Consider the following 16300-nt stretch of genomic DNA (forward strand, 5'->3'; position numbering starts at 1 on the left):
GGCATTTCAGATGAATAGGGGGGCTGGGGCGCGAGAGCCACTGGCAGTTTGTGTGCCTTGGGGGGTCGGGGCTGCGCAGGGAGAGTGGCAGAGGGGAGACCAGGCCCTGAGTAAGTCACCTTTTAAAATGGAGTACAATTGTCCTGCCTGCTGAAGCGTGTTAGGGAAGGTCAGCAGCTCCGTGGTGCTGGGAGACTTGCTCTGAACTCTGGCCCTGAGTAGTTCTCCCTTTAATACTGTCTGCGGGAGAGAGATATCTTACAGAAGCAAGGTGAAATCTTTCAAAGGCCACTAGTGACACAACCTCTATTTCTGACAGTTGTCAAGGTAACATTTTAGGTCTCCCTGCCTTTCCTTCACTCACCCACTCAGGCAGGTGGATGATACTAAAACAGACTTGCAGGAGAGAATAGCGGGCTGGGGTTAGCTCCTGCTGAGTGTCTCCAGACCATGCAGGTGGCAGCCCCAGCTCCTTGAAGTCCACTTAGCTATGAGACCAGAGAGAGGACCTCTGTGCAGCTTCCTGAATCGTTCCACACTTGATCTGTCACCTCCTACACTCTAGGCCCCTTTCCCAGTGTGTCTCCCTTCTCCCCGACCTCCCAAGTAGGGGCATCCAGCACCTTGACCTTCTTTGCTCAATTTCAGGCCGGTGCAGGTCGCTAATGTTGCACCAGCATAATGTGCATGCTGCACATTACAGTTTCATCTTTTCTCATATTGTGGCACAGCCATCACCACTATCTGTTGCCACCATCCATCTCCAGAACTCCTTCATCTTGCAGAACTAAAACTTTATGCCCTCTTAAATAACTCCTCTTTCCACTCCCCCCAGCCCCCAGCAATCACCATTCTACTTTCTGTCCCTACAAGTGTGACAGCCCTGGGCACCGCATGGAAGTGGAATCACACAGTGTTCGTCTGTGTTGTGCCTGGCTTATTTCACTTAGCATAATGTCCTTGAGATTCATTTACGTTGTAGCATGGGTCAGAATTTCCTTCTTTCGGGGGCTGAATAATATTCCATTGCACGTATAAACCACGTTTTGCTTGTCCGTTCTTCTGCTGATGGACACTGGGGTTACTTTCATGTTCTGGCTACTGCGAGTGACGCTGCCATGGACCTGGGCACACAAACTCCTCTTGGAGACCCTGCTTTCGGATGTCTACCCAAAAGTGGGATTGCTGGGTCCTGCAATAGTTATATTTTACATTTCTAAAAACAGCGCAGAGTTCCAGTTGCTCCAAACCCGTGCCGACAATTAAGTAGTTTCCTGTCGTTTTGAAGGTTGTCATCCTAGAGGGTATGAAGTGGCGTCTCACTGTAGTTTGGTTTGCATTTCCATAACGATTTATGTTGAACATCTTCTTATGTGCTTATTGGCCATTTGTAATTTCCTTTAGAGAAATGTCTGTTCAAGTCCTTTGCCCATTTTTGAAATAGATTGCTTGTTTGGGTTTTTTTGTTGTTGAGTTTAGGAGTTTTCTATATGTTCTGAATATTAATCCTTCATCAGAAATGTGATTTGAAATATGATTGTTGATAACATATTTAACCCCTTCCAGGCCAATAACCCTATTGATAACTATCATTGAGCCTTTAGCGTGTATCTGGTTCTGCTAAGTGCTTTACCTACATTATCTCACTTAATCCTTCAAACGAGGCTACGTGAGGCCACGTGATTATCCCCAATTTACAGAAGAGAAACCGGTGGTAAATTAAAAAATAATGGGATTTGAAGTTGGGTCTGCTGCCTGTAAAACTGTACACAAAAGACGGCTTCAAAGGGATGCATGTGGCCCAGGGACCTGAGGTAGCAGCAGTGTGTTGAAAACCCAGTTTCTAATTGAATCCACCACTAAGGGGCTGAATGGTAGTCCCCGAAGGATAATGTCTATGTCCTAGTCCTTGTAACCTGTGAATACTACCTAGTGCAGTAGAATAATATAGAGAGAAACATGTAATTAGTGATTCTAAGAGGAGCAGCTGATCCTGGTTTATCTAGATGGAGCCCACATGTCACTGTAAATGTCCTTATTCGAGATAGACGAGGGAGATAACACAGGCGGAAGAGGAGAACACAGAGAGCCTCACAGAGGAGAAGACGATGTGAAGACAGAGCAGAGAGGAACGCAGCCGCGAGCCGAGGAATGCTGGCAGCCACCAGAGGCTGGAGGAGACACAGAAAGATCCTTTCGGAGAGCCTCCAGAAAGAACGCAGCCCTGCCGTCTCCTCGATTTTGGGCTTCTGGCCTCCGGAACAGTGATAGATAAATGTCTGTAGTTTAAGCCACCCAGCATGTGGTGTTTTGTTACAACAGTCACAGGAAACTAATTAGGGACCTTGGATGCATGAGTTTACTCCTCCATGAAAAGAACATGTGGAATGAGACCATTTTAACTGGGCACTGCCCTTGGATTACTCACCCCTGGAGTCACCAAAACTTAACAATGTTTTGAGGTTTGAGCATCACCCCAAAGTAGCTGAAGGAAAGTCACTTGGGTGTGGGCTCAGAAAACAGACATTGTGAAAGCTCTCCAGGTGAGTCGAACGGGGTCCAACGTGCAGGCTCCCTGGTTTCCATGTCTATTCCCTTAAGAGTCTGTGATGCTCACAGAACTGAACTCAGCATTCCCTGTCCTCACCTTCCTCCAAAGCAGCAAGAACAGTATGAACTTCTGAGCAGGAGAGAACCAGGGCTGCCCAGAATAGAAAGAGATGTCAAAGGAGCTCTCCCAGGGCAGCAGAGGGGAGTACAGAGTTTAGGGAGAAAGGGAAGAGGCCAGCAGGGCAGTGGGTGGAAATGAAACCGCCTGGGAGGTCTGAGGAGCCTTCAATAACATTGCATTGGACAACGGAGGGGGCCCTGGGGCCAAGGGGAGGCACCTGTGAAAATAGCAAATACTTGAGCCAGAGACGGTACACATCCTGCCTTGGCTCCTTCAGGTTCCCCATGGCGGCGGGGATCACAGGGTGAGGGTGATGCGTCTCCCACGATGTCAGTGTTCCCCAGGGCCCATCAGGAATTTGATGGGGAACCAGCTCAGGGGCCGCAGTGACCTCCGAGAAAGGCATACTAGTGATACAGTAGGAGCGATAGGCAGGTCATCATTCCTAAAGATATAGCTTTAACCTCTGCCCCCCCCTCCCCCCACTGCCAGCTTTGGGAGATCCTGACAAACCAAAAAACTTCTCCAAAAGGGATGGGCGAGGAGTGTGGTGGGGGAGGCCTGTGCTCTAGGCGCCGTCCTCTCCCCTCCACCACACAGCTGACAGACACTTGAGAACTTTCCTTCCCAAGCCTGTATCCTGCTGCTTCAGGGCAAAGTGTGCAGCTTTCCCACCAGGATCAGTGAGGAAATGGCCTGGTTTAGACTCAACCAGAATGGTTTGTTTTCCCACCAAGACCTCAGCTCCGTCGAGGGAGCCCCACTAATGCCCATTTTTCCAGGGCGCCTGTTCCTCCCTGCCTCCCTCTCTGGGCTCTGAGAACACATCACCTAGTGTCTGTACGGCTTCTGCTTCTTGTTTGACATCCCTTATTTACAAAGCAAACAGAATGATCCTTTTAACACACATCATGCTAAGTTTATTAATGCAGAAAACAACCCCAGGGGGCCGGCCTGGGGGACCCCTGAAACCTGCCAGCACAAACTCTTCAAACGCTCAGTGCGTCAGATCCTCCAGGACAATATTTCACACAATGGAGTAAAAATAATATTTTTCTTTGGGCCTTTCCAGCCGCTTTTGTGGCGAGCAGACAGAAATTATTTTCTTACTCTGCTCCCAGAGCAGAAATCTGGACGAAGCTGCGTTTATTTGTTTAACACAATGATTTCATCCTAAATGTCTCGACAGCAAATAGCTGGTGGTTTAATAAAGGGCCTTTGAAAGGAGACTGGAGCTGGGTAGATGGGAGGCATGCAGCCCTCTGGGGCCCAGTGGCCACGAGCTGCTGTGACTGGGGTGCAGGAGGGTCGGGTGCCCTCCTCAGGCTGTCGGGGAGACCTGGGGGTCATGGCAGGTTATGGCTCCCTGATCAGAACCATTTCTGATGCTTTATCCTGAAGAAGGAAGGAGACTGACCCTTTGGCCACAAATGCCAGATCTTCCCCAAGACCAGCCCTGCCAAATACAGACAGACACAAACCCCAAAGCAGATACTCAAACTTGTTTGGAGAAAAGAGGCCTTTGTATTCATTTCTGCCTTCTCCTGATTAAAAATTATGTCCCATGTCAACCAAACGCCAGTTGCTGTTCTGATGTCAGTCCAGATTAGGGAGAGCGAGCAGGGCCCACTCCGGCCTCATGACTCCCCCCACAGGCAGAAACCTTCACTCCAGACGGCCAGGTCTTCAACTCATAATTAGAAGTGTCAACAAAAACTCAAAAGGCCCATTTGTGCTTCACTTCTTTTCCCGGGGATGAATTGTCAGGGGGAGTGAAATGAAGCAAACACACACAGAGAAGAAGAGCCGGGAGAGGTGGTGAAGGGCATGAAAACTGCCCAGGTGGTCCTGGCCACTCAGAGTCCTGCTTCCTCGTTTTACAGAGGAGGAGGGGGCCTAGAAAGGAACAGCGGAGTGTCTAAGGGCACACAGCGACCGGAGAGCTGTGAGTGGAACCCCGGCGTCCAACTTCCAGGATAAAGGGGTAACAGCTTGATCTAGTCTTACAGCTGACAAAATCAAAAAGCTGAGTTATGGGTCTCATTTTTGCTAACTGGGACTTGGGTGGAACAGTTGGTTTGGTTCCTGGTGATTTGGTTCTTGGAACAATGGATCTGAATCTGAATCAGCTCCCAGAAGGGAGGCAAGAACCAGCTAAGAAGAGAATATCTATTTACACTCGTGCATGTATTTCTAATGATAAAAGTCATACTTATTGAAGATTATATAAAACATATACAGGTACAGACAAGAGAACAGAAATTACTGATAATTATAATTACTTATAATAGTATGTTACTGTTAACTTATTGGTCTGTCAGTTTTTTTCTTGCTTCTACATGCTTATTTGTTTATGAAGTTAAGATCCTAATTTATTTTAAAAATGGTTTAATTCGTTCTTAAACTTCTCCCCCCATCATTAACGGTCACTGTGAAGCATGACCTTTGGAAAGCTGGCTTTGTGGTATTCCATCGTATGATATGACTGTGGTGACTCCTTTCCCAGCACCCCATGGCCGGTCATAGGGCAGAATCTCTTTGCGTAGGTCTTCAAGGACCGCCACTGAAAGATTGTCAGGCTGTGTGGGAAGTGGCCCTCCAATTCTTGAAGCACTTGAAGTCTCTTTCCTCCACCTCAGTGTGGCTTCAAATTACTTTCGAATCCAATGGCCTAATTGACCCTCAGCTCTCTCATCCTTCCCATTTCTTCTCTCTTTTTGCTACTTTCTTACCAGATAGATAATAATTTCTTATTTCAGCATGGTATTCTATTCCTTCAAAGAGTTTTTATAGAAATGGCCTCAGTTGATCTTCATAAAAACATGGGCAAAGCAGAATGATTCCAATTTTATACTCAACAAATGTTGAGTGCCCACCATTTGCACTTTGCTTGTCACTGGTGGGGGGACACAAATAAGACAGTCCTTATCTCAAGGAATTTTGGGTCTTGAGGGGTATTTTTAAGGAATTCAGTAGGTGATGGCTGTTGTTTTTATTGGCTTTAATGACTTACCTCCTGTCACATGGCAAGCTGATGGCTCAGGGAAGTGACCTAGCACACCCTCCACTTTCTGTACTCTGCCTCCTACATGACATCACAGTTTGTCAAGAACTGATTCAGAATTGGGGGGGTTGGAGAAGGCAGGAGGGTAATGGGAAGCTTTTGACACTCCCTGCTCCCTTTTACCTCAAGCCCTAGCGAAAGGTCCTAACATTCGAGATGCCAGATTCCCCTAAGAGGGGTCCATGGAGTGGAGCTTTCAGTGTATTGGAGGTAGAGATGATGTGCTTTACCTTTAATGAACAAGGGTTTGTTTGGGATTAAACCACTACATCCACCAAAAGACTAAAAAAAGAGAAAGGAAGTAATAGATATTAGCTTCTCCCATGTGCTAGTCTTGATACTAGACGCTTCACATACGTGCTAAATAAATCTTAAATAAATGCCCTCTCTATAGATAGGACGATGGGGGTTCTGAGAAGGCACCCAGTACTAGTTCACAGAGCTGGTAAGTAATGGAATTGGGATTCAAACCCAATGTTCCTGGCCGGAGAGCTGTGCCTGCCCCACCACCTCCGCCTGTACCCTTTGGTAACTGAGCTTTAGGCTACGGAGGGGTTAGTCAGTCACCATGGGTGTGGAGGCTTAGAAAATCCGACTTACTTTGTGCAGAGTACCAACTGGTTCATTTTTGTCTCTTCCTACAATTCCAGCATTTTGCTATGAAAAGAGCACATAGGCATAGCTACTGTTTGCTGATGGACTGTTTCCTTCTGCTAGGTCTTGTTAGAGGCTCTCTCCTTGTATCATTGATCACACTGATGTCTGACTCTTTGAGAGTGCAGAGTATTTTAAGTACTATAGTGTTTTCACATTCTCTTCTAAAACATGAAGGACACTGGACTCCCTCTGACGAAGCTAAAGGAAAAGATAGTCTCGTTTTGCAGATGTGACCCCTAGATGTGGTCCTGCTTTTGAATCTTGGACAGCCAACGTTCTCATCTGGCTTGACTGCATGGTCCTGGCCAGGGAGCCAGTGGTTAGATTTGGAAGGAAAGGCTCTTGCCAGAAAGACTACCTACTCAGCATGCATATCTTTAAGTCTATTCTATATGCCATTGTAGAGGTGTCTGGGGGAATTTAGAACTGGTTGCTTATGTTTCATGCATTTCCAAGATGTAACATTACATAAGATGTGGAAAATAGAGCCTTATGAAATAAAATCAGAGCCAAGTACTCTGAGGCTGAACAGAATTATTTTCTTTCTGAATGGTGAGATCTTTGCTGGTAATATACATATTGACATAAGAAAACAATGGTCTCGAAAGGGCTATGGGCACTCTCTGGGAGTATCTAGTTGATACTACGAGGCTCTGTCAGGGCTGTTTCAGAAAGAAAATTGATGTGTGTCAAGGAGAGTTGCCTTCCACTCTGGAGGAGAACACATGGGCTGCATTTTCAGTGGCCTTGCCCCTCCCCCGCTCCAAGACTCCCACCCATCACTCCAGATGGCAGTGCTTGGACTGAGACACCACTAGCTAAATATTTCAGCGCCAGCAAAACGTATACTGCTCTAGAGCGATTCCTTCATCTTCATCACCCAAGCCTGAGTCTCACCCCAACAAGTCACTGAGTGTTATTTTTTCTAAGGTAGAGAGGGGGGGCCTTTATAAAAAAAAAAAAGGTTTAATTTGCGACTTACAAGGAGTAATAGGATTCTTTCTGAATCATTTTTTGGGGATCCCAGAATGTTACCTGACCCTCCTGACCATCACTTTCCCTTCACAGAACTTGCACTTTATTGGGGGGCCCATTAATTATCTCGTCATCCTGTTCATTTCTAACCTGACCCCAGTGCAAGCATTTCCACGTGGATCAACCCAGGGAATTTTCCCCACCTTTTGAGACTCGCCCCGAGTATTCCTGACACACACATGCATCAGTGATGTAACTGGCTGCAGAGTCTAAGCAGACCACTCAGATGTAGCTCTTGGCCTAGATTAACTTACCTTCTCACTCAAAGCAACCAGGCAATAGGATCCTCCTGAAACCTCCAAGTGCTACTAAATGTAATAAAATCCCTCACATTTATCATCAAATCCTGTAAAGCACAGTGACAGCCTGGCACTTTTAATATTCTTTTTATGACATGTCATAGCTATCACAGGTTGAAAGGGGTCCCCCAAAGAAAACAATAACATTGAGTGAAAAGTTATATAAAGTCTCTCTGTATTAGAAAAGTTAGTTTTGGCCCCTAAACATCAGCTTTTATGGGCTCCTATAAAATCATGACTATTTCTTAGCAGTAGAATTTTCCAACCCTTGCAATGAAATTCTGAGTTATATTAGTTACTTTAAAATGAAGAGGGAGTGACTTCAACCTCAGGGAAAGTGAAATAGACATATTGTTCCCTATCTCTGCCACTAAATACAACAAAAAAACGCAGACATTATATATGAGACAAGCATAAAAAGACTAAAAGATGGAGAAAAGAAGGCAGATCAACTAGGGACCTGAGGCCCAAAGAATGACATAAAGGTGAATTCCCTGGGCTCTTGTTATCTCATAAACCCCAGACTCAGAGCTGAAGAAGCTGGCACATAGGAATGCCAATGGGTACAGGCATGAAAAGCCCCAAGAAAAGCCTGCGCTTTTTGGCTAAAGGGCCAGGAAGGATGCATCCTAACAAAACAGAAAACTTAGATAATAATCACTCTACTCAGGCAAACACCACAGAAAAAACTATGGCCTTGCCCCATCCATACCATACCTACCTTCACAAGATTATAATGAGCCACCCCATGCCCCGACCATGGTGGAGGCAGGGAAGGCCAAAGAGGGCACCAGGGCTTTCATCCCAACTGGTTGGTAGTGAGGCTCCACCTTACCCCTATTGTGTCAGCGGATGCTAGCAAAGAGTCAGGAATTTCACAACTGCCAGTGGTAATGAGGCCACCCCTACCTCAGTATCCCTGAAGACCACACAGGGACCCAGAACTAGCATTCCCACATAGCAGTCAAGTGGACCTCCACCTTGGGTATCAATGGAGGCCAAGTGGGGAACTTGAATTTCTACCTCCACCTATAAGCAACAAGGTGATGTACCTACCACCTGCTGGAGTGGTGTTTAAAAAATGGGGGGGGGAGCAGATTTATATAAGATCCAGCCTAATAATAATATGAAAATGCCCGCGTTTCTGTTGAAATCACTTGTCATACAGGAGCCAGGAAGATCTCAGACTGAAAGGAGAAAGATAATGCAATAGATGCTAATGCCGAAATGACAGAGATGTTAGGATTATCTGACAACACTTTTAAAGCAGCGGTGATAAAAACGCTTCAGTGGTACAGACTGACGATTAATTTGCCAAAATCTCACAGCTAATGACCCGGCAAGTTTCAAACTCAGGTCAAGTTTCAAACTCACTGTCGCTATTCTGCAACAGCGTAGTGATGCCCGAGTTCCCTTAAATTCATGGTTCATAGGTCACTCTGCATTTCAGCACACGAGTCCTGTACATGCTTTGTTAAGTTTACATGTAAGTATTTTTAATGTCCAAGAACTCTTGTTACTCTTCTCTGCTTCCTTTTTCATAACAACCTACTCTTGTTTAAGGTTACAATAACTTCTCAAGTTTCTCAAGGCATGTGAGTATGCAATTTCAAAAGTTTTCTTGTATTATATCTCTTTTCTCTGCTATAGATTATTCTATTTTTTACTTTTGGTCCTCTTTTGTGCTGCCGATTTTTTCCAAATGTCTGTTGATTCTTGATAGTCCATATTTAAAGGTGAAGGGCTAGGTTAATGATATGGGAAGATGGTATGGGTCTTTTCTGTTGTTGAGTGGGCTTGCTGAGAGCTCTTAGTTACCATTTTTTTCTTTGAAATATTCATTGGTTTATAGTTCATAGAGTTGAAAAGGGGGATTTGCCTGTCTGCATGATTTTGGCAATTCATATGCTATCCATGATTTTCCAAAGATTACCAGCAACCCCACCTACAATTTGCAAACTGAAGTAAGAAGGAGGTCAAGAATAAAGAAAACATATTTTTTAAAAGATAACAAGCAAAAGGATATGCTGAGGAAGAGGTGGGGGGAGTAGAACCTTGTTCCAGGTGTGTAATGTCTTTATTTCTGTTGATTATTAAGGAAGGGGCTTCAAAGGCATGGTGGGCTGTTCATAAATACTTACGGAATTGAATTATTTTCCTCTAAAGCTTCCCTTGTATTAAATAAGAAATGATTAAGAACAGTCACAAGGACGTTGGAATGCTTTTAGTGAAAGATTGTTTGGACCTCCTTAGTGTGAATGTCCTCTGGGAGAGCGTTACTCCATGCCAGGCATTGTTCTAGGAACTTGATGTATTTACTTTATTCACTTGTTGTAACCATCCCATGAGGGGGTGGAGCAGCCACTACTGGTGCCCAGTCCAGATCCCCCTCACTCTCCCTTACACTGGAGACTCCTATTCCAAGCACCTGAAATTCTCTGCCTAAACCACCTTCCCCCCCCCCCCCTTTTTCTGTCTAAAAGAGCACACTCAGTCCACATGCAGGACCCCGGGGGTGTTGAGAGTTAAGATCCTCACAAACAGCCCTCCACCAATGACGGATGGGGACTTGGCGGATTAATACCCCAGCTATCTCGGCCGTCAGTTGGGAATAACTGAGGTGTGTTCTACTCACTCTCCTACTCTCCCAGTGCCCCAGTGCAAGAACTCCAGTTGCCCACAGAGGTTAACCCTTTATTAGCTTCCTTTCCTTCCCTGTTTCACTTCTCTATTCCCTCAGGCCTGTGTCCTAGGCGCACCTTCCAAATGAACTCTGCTCTCAAATCCTTCTCTCAGAGCTTCTGGAGATACCAAACTAAGAGCACTAGGTAATATTACTGTTCCCATTTTGCAAACGAAGAAGAAATAGAAGCACTGGGAGGCTGGTTACCTGACCATGTTTAGTAAGTCAGTAAATGGAAGCCGGGCTCCCGAGTCCAAGTTTTTAACAAACGCCACATTATAATGCCACCATCCCCTGAGCGCTGAAAGTGAGCCAGGCACCTTGCTAGGTGCTTCGCGCAATTTATTTCACAAAGGATAAAATGAGCTCAGATAGGTTATGTGACATGTCCAAGGTCACAAGGTCATAGTGGCAGATGAGGACTTAAACTCAGGTCTGTGGTCTTAGCCATCCTGCCCCAATGTGAGCCTCCATATTTAACTATTTTTTCAACTAGATGGCTTCAGGTGGACATATACAGGGCCCAGGACTCTCAGTGGCAGATCCAGGGGGACACAAATTCTAGTCCCCAAGTGGGCTGCATGTCTTGTCCTGAGTCATTTGTGCACGTGTGTGTGTTTCACAAGTCTGCAAGTCAGCCGGGATCAGTCTCCAGGCTGTTTTCTCTCCGTTAATAATGCTCTCTAGTGCCTATTGTCTTCTTCCTAGGAGCATTTCTGGATGGATGCAGGTCCTACCCCTGAGGAATGGCAGGAATGAGGCCAGAGGTGGGGGAGGTACAGTGGCCAGCGATGACTAAGTTAGGGCTTTTGCATAAGTTATATCATTTAATTCTTTTAGAAATTCCTTCATGCAGTTGCTCTTTTTCCCATTTTAAAGGCCAGAAAATGAGGGTAAGGGAGGCTAAGTAATTTACCCAAGGAATTCATCCAAGGCTAAATAATTCAAAAGCCAAGCCTCTTGGACTCTAAAGCAGTCTTCTGTCCTCTGAGCCAGCAGAGGGTCTGGCACATCAAGGGTAGGTAGACAGCTGCCAGAAGCTTCCAGGGTACTCCTGGTCTAGCACCTGTTTAGAGGTTCCAGGCAATTCTGACTGTGATGCTTCTAACATTAAACCCCAGTCCCAGTCACGGTTGGCTGGGATCCACACCCACATGGGGACAGATCTGTCATTCTGCAGGTGTTGGGTTCTGCGCTGACCATTACAAGCCGGAGCAAGAGAACCAGGAAAAAGTCTGGTTCCTACTTAGGAGGAGCCTGGTTTGGAAAGATGGGCCACTTGCAGATGTGGCAGCTACGTGCACATGTGCCACTTGTATGTGAGCTACTTCTGTGAGGGACACGGGGAACGGGAAACAGCTGGGTTGGTTGGTGTAAATTCCAGGCCCCTTTCTATATACTTTTGACTGAGACCCAGCTCAGGGTCCCACAGCTCGAACAAGATGGGGAAAATTGGAAAGGAGTCAAAAATAAATGTATAATGTCAATTGCCCCATGACACTCAAATGATAAGTAATGTCACAGTTATTCTTCTAAATCAAAGTAAATCTGGAACACACATCCACTCCTGGATGTTGAGAACCTCAAGACCAGTTTTGTTGGGGTTTGCATGCCCCCCTTATGTGAGGACCCTGGGGCTTGCAGGGCAGCAGGGGCGGTCCTCGTCCGTCAGTCACTGCGTCCGTCTGAAGGAGGGTGGCTCCCCAGCATCTCCTTCCCTCTGTGCCAGGCTTGGTCTCGGGAGTCATCGTGGAGGGTCCCAGAGTCACAGGGGTCAGTGTCCATCTCCACCATCGCTGGGCATCTGGATTTTGCTACCTCGGGTGGGGTCCCTGTGTGGGGGTCCCCGTGTGGGGGTGGGCTCAGGCCTCTGTTTGTACAGTCCCCTTCCAAATCCCGGGAGACCAAGTGGGCGGCTCTTCTCTTAACCTCAAGCTCATAGCCTCTATTCCCTACCTGCTGCTGGGCCACCAGCCACATTCCCTCCCTGGACCTGCATCTCTGAAGCCAGAGGCCTGACTATGGGTGATCTCCCAGGGCAGTTCTCTGAACCTACCAACACAAAAGAAAACAAGCAAAACAAAACAAACCACAAAGCAAGAAGTTGTTTATCTTCCCTCCATTACACACACACACTGTAAGCCAACTCGAAATAACTGTCTGCGGTATTTTGTGTGACAGCCCTCGCAGACTAATGCACCTTCACAGGGATGAAGGATTGTCTCTGACTTGCATCGTACCTGGTATTCCACCCTCACTCAGGCGGGACGGCACCCCTTGGCTTTGGGAACCGAGAATTTGTGATGCACAGCAGCGTAAACCATGCTTCCTTTTTCAGTCATTCCCCTCCCACAGAACGAACTCAGCTACCTGGCCGGTTAGCTCAGTTGGTAAGAGCATCGTCCCTATACACCAAGGTTGCAATTTCAATACTTGGTCAGGGCACATACAAGAATCAACCAATGAATGCATAAATAATGAAACAACAAATTGATGTCTCTCTCTCTCCCTGCCCCGTCCTCTCTCTCTAAAATAAATAAATAATTTTTTACAAATTAATTTCAAAATTAAAAAATAAGGACACCAAGTAAACATAATAAGTCATGTCCAAGGCAGAGTTATAAAATGCCTTTCAAACATCTTCAATGGCATTTATACTTAAGTTGGAATGCTGAAGCATTTTCATATAGTTGCTATCACAGGTGTGGTGCCTGTAAAAAGTTAGTATGCCCCAGGACCTATGAAGACTCGAATTGGTGCTGTCCTCTCCCACCTGCAGAAACTCATGGGTGTAGGAGATGACAGTAGTCTGGAGACAGGGTCTGTAATGTGGGGTGGCAGTGAGGGAGAGGCTGACACTTCCGTTGAAAGGCAGACATGCCACATAGGAAGGTGGTCAGGAGTCCAGCTCAAACCTCGGTTCAAATCTGAATTCTACCCCTGTGTGACCCTGGGCAACTTGCTAAACCTCTCTGAACCTGTACTTCATCGCTGGCATGACGGGGATAAGAATGCCTACCTTGTAAGATTTTTGTGAGAATTAAGGAGAAGAAGAATGTAAGGTGCTTAGCTGTGCGCCTGGGGAGTAGTAAGTGCTTGATAAATGCTTGCAATTGTCACCTTCCGGCCTTCAGCATATTCTTACAGGGAAGAGGAAAGAGGGGTCCCGCTTACTAAGCTTTTGCTCAAACTTGAGCCACGGAGAAAATATTCAGGAGTGGATATTGACTGGAAGTGTTTTTATTCTTGCAGCTAAGAGAAAACAGCAGTACAAAGAGGTCATGTGACTCACAAGAGCACAGGTCCCTAGGGATGATGACTGGGAGGGAGGCAAGAAGGTGGGGCAGGGGCAGGGGTGGGCAGGGCTCCAGGAGAGTACCTTGAGCAAGGCCTTAGGGGGCAGACAGGCAGGTCCCCAGACCCTGCGGGCTCACGTGCCTCTTCTGTAGCTCTGGAGCCAGTGCCAGGGGAGCAGAAACTGCCAGCTGGCATCCTAGGAATGTGGGCTGCTTGGAAAGTTAATTCACGTTTGTTGGTGGTGGGCACCAACTGTGGCAATGACAAAGGCAAAACTAAATGTGGAACAAAGTGAACACAGGCTGTTAATTCATAAATATTTTTTTACAGGTCACTTTTGTTTCCTGGGGTTGAAAGCTATTGGGAAGTGCAGTAGCTTCGTGAAGTAAAAAGAGGAGATCCTGAGACAGTCTCTGGTGGGCAAGCATCCTGTTAAGGTGGGAGTTTCGGAACCAGGGAGACTTTCTAATTGGTGTTTTGGCACATGAGGCAGAGGCCTCAAGGAGGCAATGAGCAATGTGGGGACATTTCAAATGAAGATTTTGCTTCATGTTAGGGGTGGAGGGTTTTTTGAGGCTACCCATTTCCCGAAACAAGTAACGAGGGTTGATGGGGTGCTCTTTTGTGGTCAAACTGTTATCACGGTCCCTATCGGGGAGTAGGGGCCACCCTTGAGGCTGTTTCTCAGCAGAGATCCACGTCAGAAAACCCCTGGCCAGGGAGCCAGAGAGCCGAGTTTCTTGGCTAGCTGCATAGATGGTCTCCCTGGGTCTATTTACCATCTGTATGTTGAAGGAGCGGGATCTTACAAAGAATGTCCAATTGCTGACCCTTGGGCCACATCCAACCTGCAATTGTGTTTTCTTTTGCCTACAAATTACTATTAGGATTTTTTATTTAACATGCTGTGAGGAAAGATGTGCATTCTCCAACATATAGCCTTCTGCTCCATGCTGTGTAGTGCCTGCCAAGTTCCTGCCTCTAGGTGACCTGCTGTGTCCCTGTAGGCGTCTGGGGCTGCAGCCACGGAACTAGTGCCTTCCTTGTGCTGGTATTCATTGTTCTTCAATTTTCAATGCCACCTTTTCACTTTCGCTGCCCCCTGCGGTCACCTTATACCACCCTCCACAAATATTTCAGACTCCCACTTCTTGAGTCAATTATTTCTCTCAGAAAAGTGGAGAGAGAAATGATACAATTAACCACTTGAAAGAAAACGAACAGAACAACCTATACATACCAAGACCCTCAATGGAGGCTGGAACCTGGGGCCCCACTTGACCTGCCCCAGCTAAGAGGGGTCTGACGCCTCCCTGGTTGGAAGGGACCAGTCAGGCAAACGCAGTTGGTGCTTAGAGCCCTGCACAGGGTCACAGAGCAGGGCAAGAAGCAGCGTCAGCCAGCCCCCAGGCCCCACAGCGGGCGATCCCGGAAACGGCGCCCTCCACCCCCTCCACAGAGTAGCCAGAAGCCACAGACACTCCAGAAGAGCCGATTCTCTTCACACTCACTGTGCCTAGGAATCAGATGCTCTGTCCCTAATTGGGGGCCCGGACACGTTTGTGTCGCTGGAGTCTTCCACCCCATCCTCAAACCGCGGGACCAGATAAATCAAGTTGCACTTCAAAGCAAACACTTAGCAGAGCCATCTGTAATTCATTCCCTTTTCTAGTTATGTAACCAGAGAGATCCAGACAGAAAGTCACAGATTGGAAGAATTTTTTTTAAACCCCAAACCTTTACAGTATTGGGATAATTACGGCTTTCAAACCGTTGATTACTTTAAGCTGTCAGTAATCTGAGTCTTTTTCAGAGCCAGTGACCAACTTTTTGTAATTACATTCTATCTCCCCGCTTCTGTGTCTATGTAAAGGGAACGGAACCCTGAGTTCCCGGGGCTCCCTTCCGCGCACCTCACCCAGGGCACTTTGTTGTCGCTCCCTGAACGCTCCAGCAGACACTGCGGCTTCCCGGTGCCTGCTTCCCAATCCGCAGTCTCCTTAGGGAAGGTCCAATGGTCCCCAGTACCTAAAAGAAGTGTGAAGCCTATGTGGCCAGGGCTTTCGATGTCAGTCATTCCCAAATCACCCAAAATTCTGTGGTCCAAGGTTCAAGGGCAATACAAATGCTAGATACTTTAATAAATGATGTTTTCTACACATTTGTAACTTTTCAACTTTTTGTTTTCTGATTATGAAACTAATACCTATCAAGGTGAAAACTGAGAAGTATAAAGAAAATAATTATCCCAAATCCTTGCCTGGGAGAATTATTTAAGCAATAAGTGATACTAATATTCTAGCACATTTCTCTCAAGTGTTTGATTCATATATGTTTATATTTCTAGAGTTAAAATTATACTGCGTTTATAATTTTGTATCTTGCATTTCTACTTATTTGCCCACACAATAAAAAAACTTTATAACCTTAGTTTTCAACACAATTTCAAATAAAATGGATGTACCACCGTTTCTTTCAAAACAGCCCCCCTATTATAAGACAAAGGTTATACCCTCTGTTTTGCTACTGTAAATACAAATGCCGTACTGAACACCTTTAGCTGCACATTTCTGTCTGTGTTTCTGATTGCTTCC

The sequence above is a fragment of the Desmodus rotundus genome, chromosome 1 (assembly GCF_022682495.2).
Source record: "Desmodus rotundus isolate HL8 chromosome 1, HLdesRot8A.1, whole genome shotgun sequence".
In the NCBI taxonomy this organism is placed as follows: domain Eukaryota; kingdom Metazoa; phylum Chordata; class Mammalia; order Chiroptera; family Phyllostomidae; genus Desmodus; species Desmodus rotundus.